General features: G+C 36.3%; 1 protein-coding gene across 3 annotated transcripts in view; it reads right to left on the reverse strand.

Annotated features, from left to right (window-relative positions):
• ACLY (ATP citrate lyase) overlaps positions 1-7,224 on the reverse strand; it is a 72,299-nt gene extending 65,075 nt beyond the window's left edge. For 2 of the 3 annotated variants that reach the window (XM_058181637.1, XM_058181636.1), the window contains exon 1: positions 7,067-7,224. The gene's annotated coding sequence lies outside the window, so the exon portion shown is untranslated. The remainder of the gene's footprint in view (positions 1-7,066) is intronic. The other variant, XM_058181638.1, reaches the window with a different exon arrangement.
• Positions 7,225-9,970: the final 2,746 nt, after the last annotated feature.

Here is a 9,970-nt window from a genome sequence, read left to right on the forward strand (position 1 = left end):
GAACTGTTAATACTCAAAGCCTTCCTCAAATAGGAAGGGCATCATATCCTTGTTCAACTGAATTTAGCTAGAACAGCTGCCATTTACCACAGGACCTTCAAAACCACAAAGGTTTAACTGCTGTCCAAGCTGCTTTGTGCAAATAAAGAAGAGGCCAGAACAGTGAAGGCAAGCCTACACGTCAGCAGCTGGGTGTCTTCCGTCACATTTGCCCCTCTGTAAATACTGCAAGTAGAAATCTGGCTTGCAAAAAGGATGGCATATTAATAATTGTCTAATACAAATGCTGAATCAACCTTTTCTTAAAGGTTTTATTACAGAAACTCACTTTTCATTTCCTAATGAACAAGATAAGCTTTCTCCAATGTAGATAGGGACATGCCAAGCTTCTTAAACTGCTTATAACTAATTCTAAAAGATCTAAGTGAAGCTACTCTACTTCAACAGTGAATCGTTATTGTTATGCTAGACATATCCATGTAGTAGGGATGTAAAATTATCCATAAAAACGAATAGACAGCAAAATCCAAAATTTCTCAACAAGCATTAACTTAAGCATGGTTATTCATTTATGAAGATTCCTCAATTCAAATTTGCCAATGCAGCTGACTTGTTGTTAACAGCAGACAAGTTGCAAGCACTAGAAGCTGTATTTTGCAGGGATACAGAATAAGAAGCCTAGAAATATCCCTCCCCCCCCTTAGTGCTCACCAGGCTCTCTGACCCCATGACTTTTAATAAAGAAATAGGAAATAAGAACCTTACATGTTATGAAATAGAACCAGTCTCTCTCATCATACCAATTTGCAGAAATGCCCATGAATTGCACAGTGAACGCACTTTGGGGGAAGGGGGGGAGGATTACCTTTCCCTTCTGATGAGTGGTTTTTTTATTCCCCACCATCATCCATGGAAGCATTTAGTGAAGAGGTGTCTTCCATTTCAACTATATTAAAAGTGGGTGCTCTCTACATTTCAGATGTACTTTCCTGAGCACAGGATACATGGTCCAAGGTTTTGAAAAAGACAAATCCCTGACCTAATAAAATAAATGGATCAAAGATCTCCCTAAGAAGACCAGTTTTAACAAAAGTACTTTTATAACAAAATATGAATACAAAAGTTTCTTTGCTGATGTCCTTAATATTGGAAATAATATCCCATTGTTCTCTCCAGTTTTCTTTTCTTGGTTCATTGTTTATATTTACAAATTAAATATTTTTTTTTAAAAAAAGAACGACTTCAGGGAAAATGGTAACATTTTGATAACAACAGTGATATTTTAAAAGGTCATATTTTAAAATGTCATATGCCATCCACAGAAACAAATACGGATAGAAGAGTCCAAATCATCCTGTTGCTTCATTCTAGTACTAAACAGAGAATCCTAAACTAGTCACTTAAGAAAACTGCTTTCTCACACACTTCTTTAAATTTGCAGACTTCCCAACTGCAAGGCATAGTCACTTTCAAAAGCTTCAATAAATCCTCACAAATATGATACATAGTTCATTTTCTCTTTAAGAGCCTAACAGACATTCATAGTCTATGAATGTCTGTTTCTTAGGATTAAATGCCTGAGAGGGCAGCCCTTGCTTGCTTCAGGCATTTGCCTCTACGTTGAAGAAAAATACAGGATATGTAGATATTCTGTGTTTGTTTGTATCCCACAAATACAAGGCATCCTGTTCATTAACTGTTGCCTGCGAATTGTTTTGCCCATGTCTTGCATTGAGGGATTTTAGGGTTCTTTAAAAACTTTCAGCTTGGATTTCAATCAGTTCATTCAAAGAATGCAGGACAATCAATATACTTCTGAGATATAGGAAAAAGTTAAAAGCAGAAGCAAAATTGCTATGAACGAGTAGAAGTGGTGATGAAGACAAATCATTGCTTATACCAATTTTTCAATGTAATATACTTCAGGTGCTGTGGTAAAACATAACAGGAGAAACCTATTTCCTTTATTCTTTTTTGTATCACATTAAATGGTCTATATCAGAGGTCTTCAAACTTGGCAGCTTTAAGACTTGTGGACTTCAACTCCTAGAATTATCCAACCACCTATGCCAGAGGTCTCCAACCTTGGCAACTTTAAGCCTGGAGGACTTCAACTCCCAGAACTTCCAGCCAGCAAAGTTGGCTGGGGACTTTTGGGAGTTGAAGTCCTCCAGATTTAAGGTTGCCAAGGTTGGAGACCCCTGAGCTATGCTATGCTATGCTGGCTGGAGAATTCTGGGAGTTGAAGTCCACAAGTCTTAAAGCTGCCAAGTTTGAAGACCTCTGGTCTATATAGAGTCCTGCCTCAGCCATGAAAGCTAGCTGGGTGACCTTGGGATAGTCATTCTCTCTCAATCTAACCCACTTCACCAGGTTGTTGTTGCGGGGAAAATAGGAAGAAAATATGTTGGATATGTTCACCATCTTGAGTTATATGTAAAAATAATGAATTATAATAATTTGTAAAAATAATAAAAGGTGGGATACAAACAAACACAAAATATCTACATATCCTGTATTTTCCTTCAACATAGAGGCAAATGCCTGAAGGAAGCAAGGGCTGCCCTCTAAGCCATTTAATCCTAAGAAACTATGAATGTCTGTTAGGCTCTTAAAGAGAAAATGAACTATGTATCGTATTTGTGAGGATTTTCTGAAGCTTTTGAAAGTGAGCCATGAACACCATGCCTTACAGTTGGGAACTCTGCAGATTTAAAGAAATGTGTGAGAAAGCACTTTTCTTTTCTCAATCCCAAATTTATATCCACAGATGATTCACAAGTTCCCAAACTGAGGAAAAGAGAAAAATGACTCCATCGACTCCTGAAGTGGTAGCATATTTTTCCCCTTCCTTTGTAGGAGAGAGACAGAAGCTAAAACTATTCTAGGTCTGTCTTTCTTGCTTTCCCTCTATCTTATGATATTATTAACCGGTTATCAAAAGCTGGCTGGGGAATTTTGGGAGTTGAAGTCCTCCAGGCTTAAAGTTGCCAAGGCTGGAGACCCCTGAGCTATGCTATGCTATGCTGGCTGGAGAATTCTGGGAGTTGAAGTCCACAAGTCTTAAAACTGCCAAGTTTGAAGACCTCTGATTTAGCACAAGAAAATGCCTTGTTCGGAAGGGAAAAATCCTTGACAAAGAGGTAAAGGCAATATTAGCCAGGACAGTCTTCTCAAGAGTCAAGATAGTTAGAGTTGTATTGTTGTCATCAAAATGGGGATTGAATTGGAACTCACAAATAAGTAATTTATGCCACGTTTCCAAGAATGTTGCCAACAATTGAATCCAGACAGAAAAATAGTGATAATAGAACTTTATGGAGACAGACTAAAGGTTAAAAAACTCCATAAAAGGACAATTTAAAATATTTTTCAACTTTAGTGATATTAATATTAAATACATATAGTTTTGTTCCTAATACATATATATTTCATTTTACAAATAAAATGACTGAGAATACCTTATAAACCATAAAAAATAATCAAACAATTGGAAAATTAAAGAAATAAATTTAAAGTAAGTTATAAAACAACTGCTGTATCAAATAAGTTCAGAATTCAGTTAAAAATGAATAGTACACTCTAACATAAATACCATCATAAGATAGATAAGGCAATGTAGGGCTACATTGCTGCTTTTTAATATAGCTATAATGAATGCCAGCAATCAGAATAATGAAAAGGAAGATTCCGGAAATTATCTAAACAAATTTCCTTTGTTTTATTAAGAAGCTTAAAGAACATGGCTTTAACTTGGTTGGGTTTATAATTTCTCTGATTTAATAATGTAAGACATAGATACAATCTGCTTTTGGATAGAGAATGAAAAACACCCACTGAACTAGAATTTGAATAAAATGAGATTGCACTCTATATGATTATTTGAAAATATAAATTATTAATTAATTGAAAAAAGTTATTTGTACTATTAGTTACTATGTTTACATCTGCTTCTATGCTGCTACATTCCAGTTAGTTGAGCAAAGCAGGGATCAAGAGCTTAAATTATTATCTATGAGTGAAACTACTTAATATCATATTAAAAATATATTTTAGGGTTTGCTAAAATCTTTAAACAAAGGGAAAAAGGCAGGGGCCCCTTGAACATTTCATTGCAACCTTTAAGGTTTTCATCAAAATGATTCCTAGTTTTTTTCAATGGGAGGACTAAAAACAACAGAGCAACGCAGAAAACTGACAAGTATCAGCAGAAAACAAAGCCAAAAATATTAGGCTCAGAATAAAATGGCAGTGATGAAACTGACATACCACACACTGATGTGTGACTTAATAAACTAATGGTTATTTCAGCTGCTTCAAAATTGCTTAGACATGTAGATAAACAACATAAAGAAAAAGATCAATTATTTTCTTGTTCTGTCATTCCCAAAAGCTTTCTTATCTATCAGATTTTTATTTTAAGACAGCCATCCCTAAAATTATAGCCCTTCAAAATCCATTAGGCTATAATTCCTAGGTTTCCTAATTGGAACTGTTAACTGCTTAAGTCTGTCTTAAAGGGGTGTGGGTAAATTACATAGAAAAGAACATCCAGCAGCTAGAGCAAATCTTCCAAACTACCCAAGTGATAGTATAACCACCCAGATTTAGCATCAGAACCTTATTCCGTCAATTCCCCATTTTTATATGTGACCTAAAGCTTCCTATTTCTACTCTTTCTATTACATTGTAGATTTTTGTCAACAACAAACAACTGCCAACATTGGTGAGATATAAAAATAGAACAAAGTAGATATCTGAGTGATTTGTTGTAGATCCCTAATAGGTGGTCCTACGGTTAAGAGAGTGATGTTACTCTCTCAAACAGTCGATTTTAGGTGTCAAAATAAAAAGCAAATTGTTATACCTGCCCACCTAATAACAGTGATATTTTAAAAAATCATATTTTAAAAGGTCATATGCCATCCACAGAAACAAATATGGATAGAAGAGTCCAAATCAGCCTGTTGCTTCATTCTAGTACTAAACAGAGAATCCTAAGCTAGTCACTTAAGAAAACTGCTTTCTCACACACTTCTTTAAATTTGCAGACTTCCCAACTGCAAGGCATGGTGTTCATGGCTCACTTTCAAAAGCTTCAGTAAATCCTCACAAATGTGATACATAGTTCATTTTCTCTTTAAGAGCCTAACAGACATTCATAGTCTATGAATGTCTGTTTCTTAGGATTAAATGCCTGAGAGGGCAGTCCTTGCTTTCTTCAGGCATTTGCCTCTATGTTGAAGAAAAATACAGGATATGTAGATATTCTGTGTTTGTTTGTACCCCACAAATACAAGGCATCCTATTCATTAACTGTTGCCTGCGAATTGTTTTGCCCATGTCTTGCATTGAGGGATTTTAGGGTTCTATAAAAACTTTCAGCTTGGATTTCAATCAGCTCATTCAGAGAATGCAGGACAAACAACATATTTCTGAGATATAGGATAAAGTTAAAAGCAGAAGCAAAATTGCTATGAAAGAGTAGAAGGGGTGATGAAGACAAATCATTGTCTTATACCAATTTTTCATTGTAATATATTTCAGGTGCTGTGGTAAAACATAACAGGAGAAACCTATTTCCTCTATTCTTTTTTGTATCACATTAAATGGTCTATATCAGAGGTCTTCAAGCTTGGCAGCTTTAAGACTTGTGGACTTCAACTCCTAGAATTATCCAACCAGCTATGCTATGCTATGCTGGCTGGAGAATTCTGGGAGTTGAAGTCCACAAGTCTTAAAGCTGCCAAGTTTGAAGACCTCTGGTCTATATCAAGTTCTGCCTCAGCTGGCTGGAGAATTCTGGGAGCTGAAGTCCTCCAGTTTAAGGTTGCCAAGGTTGGAGACCCCTGAGCTATGCTATGCTATGCTGGCTGGAGAATTCTGGGAGCTGAAGTCCCCAAGTCTTAAAGCTACCAAGTTTGAAGGCCTCTGTAGAGTCCTGCCTCAGCCATGAAAGCTAGCTGGGTGACCTTGGGATAGTCATTCTCTCTCAATCCAACCCACTTCACCAGGTTGTTGTTGTGGGGAAAATAGGAAGAAAATATGTTAGATATGTTCACCACCTTGAGTTATATGTAAAAATAATGAATTATAATAATTTGTAAAAATAATAAAAGGTGGGATACAAACAAACACAAAATATCTACATATCCTGTATTTTCCTTCAACATAGAGGCAAATGCCTGAAGGAAGCAAGGGCTGCCCTCTAAGCCATTTAATCCTAAAAAACAGACATTCATAGACTATGAATGTCTGTTAGGCTCTTAAAGAGAAAATGAACTATGTATCATATTTGTGAGGATTTATTGAAGCTTTTGAAAGTGACTATGCCTTGGGAAGTCTGCAAATTTAAAGAAGTGTGTGAGAAAGCACTTTTCTTTTCTCAATCCTAAATTTATATCCACAGATGATTCACAAGTTCCCAAACTGTAGAAAAGAGAAAAATGACTCCATCGACTCCTGAAGTGGTAGCATATTTTTTCCCTTCCTATATAGGAGAGGGACAGATGCTAAAACTATTTTAGGTCTGTCTTTCTTGCTTTCCCTCTGTCTTATGATTTTATTAACCAGTTATCAAGTTTCTAGAAAGAGAGAGAGGTCTCCATTAATTTATGTAATATTTTGCAAAATTAATATAAATTGCCACTCCGTGGGTTAAAGTGTGTGTACTAACTAGGGGATTGCTCTGCAGCCCACTTGTTTCACAATCCACAGATACACTTGCCAAACTGTATGATGCACTTTTGATGCTGAATACATGTAATGCAACAGTAACTATTTATCTACATAGCACCATCCGGGAAGCAGAACCTTAAATAAAAAGTGAACAGGTACCGCTTCTATTTAGCGACTGGACGCTTATAGAACTGTTGCGTTGCTTTGCACTCTGCTAGGAGGAAAAGGAATTGCTCCAACGACGAAAACCAGAAAAGTGTCTTGTTTTAAATGTCCTTAGCAGTCCTAGGAGTGCACTTATTTCCCACACATCCTTGTGGAAGGCGCAGTTAAGGAAAACGCTTAAAAGGAATAAAACATTTCCCGAATCTCTCCCCTTGCCACTTACCTTAGGGTTATAATGCCTTGCCCTTCGCAGGCCAGGCCTTTCCTAACTCTTAAGTAGATCCCGCTGCCTTTGTCCAAATCTTCCCGATGCTTCCCTCTCCGTCTTTTTCTCTAGCAGCCGCCGCCACCTCCTCTGCCTCTTCTCATATGGCTAGATGCACTCAAGTCCTGCTATAGGGCAGCAATTTCTCCACGTGCTGCTTGCCTGAGCAGTGCCTGACTTCGCTCATTGGCTCACCTCCCGTGGGCAGAATAGCGTAAGCTTAGGGGGGCGGAGCAGGAGAGAGTGCAAAGCTTAATGGGAGTTGCAGTTTTTTTTTTCTAATCTGTGACTTTCGACTTTCATCTCGTGTGGAGGCAGTAGGGGGCCGGGAAACCGGGGACAAGTTGTTTTAATGTGGTTTTATTTTAAAATACTTTTTTCTATCATTTGTTTCACGAATTTTACCAGTGGGGATGTTAATGCAAAAACCTAGTTACATTTGAAAAGGGGTCTTCGGAGCCTCTCGTCTTTAGAAATAAATAACTGCTTCTAAACGAGTTGGAAATCCCAGTGTTTGCGCAAAAAAAATATTTCTTTCCAATTATAAAATTATAATTTTACTACTAGTTATTTGTGTTTTAAATAAATGTTGGTGAGAGTACAACTAAATTGTGTATGGTCTACCATTTTTTTCACTTCATTTTATTTAATTTATTTATTTATTTATTTTGTCACACAGTATATATAAGCATAAGCGTGAAATAATTATACAATATATAAGCATATATATGAGTATGAGTATGTAATAACGATATTAATTGGATATAACGAGGGGAAACAATAGGACAGGAACGGTAGGCACGTTTGTGCTCTTATGCACGCCCCTTACAGACCTCTTAGGAATGCGGTGAGGTCAATGGTAGACAGTTTTTGGTTGAAGCTTTGGGGATTTGGGGAAGAGACCACAGTCAGGTAGTGTATTCCAAGCATTAACAACTCTGTTACTGAAGTCATATTTTCTGCAATCAAGATTGGAGCGGTTAACATTAAGCTTAAATCTATTGTGTGCTCTTGCAAAGGTTTCTACACAGCAGCCCTTTAAATTTCCAGGAAATTTAAAAACCAAGCAGAAGGCAGCAAAAATAAAAGGAATACTTCAATTACTCCTTGTTAACTCGAAACAGGCGAATAGTAGCAGCTGCAGCCAATCTGCTCCCAGATAGTCATAGTCAATTATTAGCAAAAAAACAAGACTGCTGGGCTAGCTGACCTGCTTTTTATTAGCAAGCTACTTTTTCATAACTACGTATCTGATGCATTAAACTGTGATTCATAAAAGTTTATGCAATAATAGATTGGTTAAGATTTTTAAAAAGGTACAAAGTTATTCATTTTTGTTTGGGGACAGTATTGCCATTGGTCTTGTCATTGGGCAGTTTTCTTACATGCACAAGCTTGCTCGGTGATTTGTCCATGAGGTTTTCTTCTTTAGGTCTCAAAATAATTTAATAATTTCTAAATATGAAACTAAAGAAAGTTAGTTACTCTATCTCAAGCAGCAAAATATCTTAGCTAATGTGGTTGTTTGCGTAGACAATTTCAGCACTAAATTTGTTTATTTTAAATGTAGGAAGCCACACCCCATCCCAGATTAAAATATTCTTTATTATTAATATCAAAAATAGGCAGAATATTATATTTCCTCAAAGGAGAAATAGGGAAACATATTCTTAAAGGCAGAAAGCAGCCCCAGTCTTCCTGCATAGGAAAAGAGCCTCAAGCAGAAGAAACTGATCTTTTGGAATGGAGATTTTGTATCCATTCAGGAAGCTAATCTTGGGCAAATCTATTCATAAACAAAACTCACAAGAGGTTGGAGTGGATGGGATTAAAATCTACATTCCCCCAACCAAATTCCAAGGGCAGGACATGACCTACAGAACATAATAAGATTCACTAACCACCATTAGAATAGTAAAAGACAGGAGGCTCACTACATTGCAAAACCCCCCCAGAGCATCTCAATCAAAAAAATCCCAGAATCCTATAAACATTCATCCACTCATTGAGCCATTTTGTCAGCCACCCCAAAAACATGCTGCTGTCACTGAAGTTTCTGGCATCCAAACAGTGATCTTCTTTCCAATCAGCCAGTCTCCATTTATTATTTCTGCTGGCTTAGAACAGGGCTGAATTTTTCTTCCTACATAAATAATAGAATAATTAAGCCATCTTGCTAAAAGAGTATTGAACTGATGTGAATAATGGCTTAGCCATATTATTTCTTTTTTTGACCATTTATAAAATGGGAAATATAATGCAATGCCTATGCAAAGAAAATATGAAATCTCCAATTTCAATATAAACTCAGATCTTTAGTTACCTTAGGCAAATCATGAATCCAGCCTTCTAGTATAATTAAATTAGAACAAACTTCCAAAATTTCAGCTAATATGACCTGAAATCATGATCTATTTTACAGAATTATTGTAAGAATTTCTAAACAAATGTGCTGTTGTAAAAGTGAAAGTAATGCACGAAGCACTACTAAAACTTCCCTAATAACAGTTAGAAAAATTGCCAGACACGTTTTTGTTAAGAGATGTAACTGGCTGAGTTATTTCAAGAGCCAAACTACATAAAATCTGTTAAATGGGATAAAAGACAGAGCATATTTGCAGCTTGAATAGAACAAAAATTGTATGTTTATACTTCTAAATGTGTTATGAAATTGGTACAAAGCTTGGCTGTCTAATGCTTCATTAATATTTGCAATATTCAGATCACAGGATAAACTCCTACATCAAAAGAATAATAGGAGTGCAAATAACAATTCGCAACTTGCAAATATACTCCCACAGCACTTCACTGTTGCTGATTCTGATAAATGCAAGTTGTTTTCCACAGGTTTTTTTTTCTTCC

This window comes from Ahaetulla prasina, chromosome 4 (assembly GCF_028640845.1).
Source record: "Ahaetulla prasina isolate Xishuangbanna chromosome 4, ASM2864084v1, whole genome shotgun sequence".
In the NCBI taxonomy this organism is placed as follows: domain Eukaryota; kingdom Metazoa; phylum Chordata; class Lepidosauria; order Squamata; family Colubridae; genus Ahaetulla; species Ahaetulla prasina.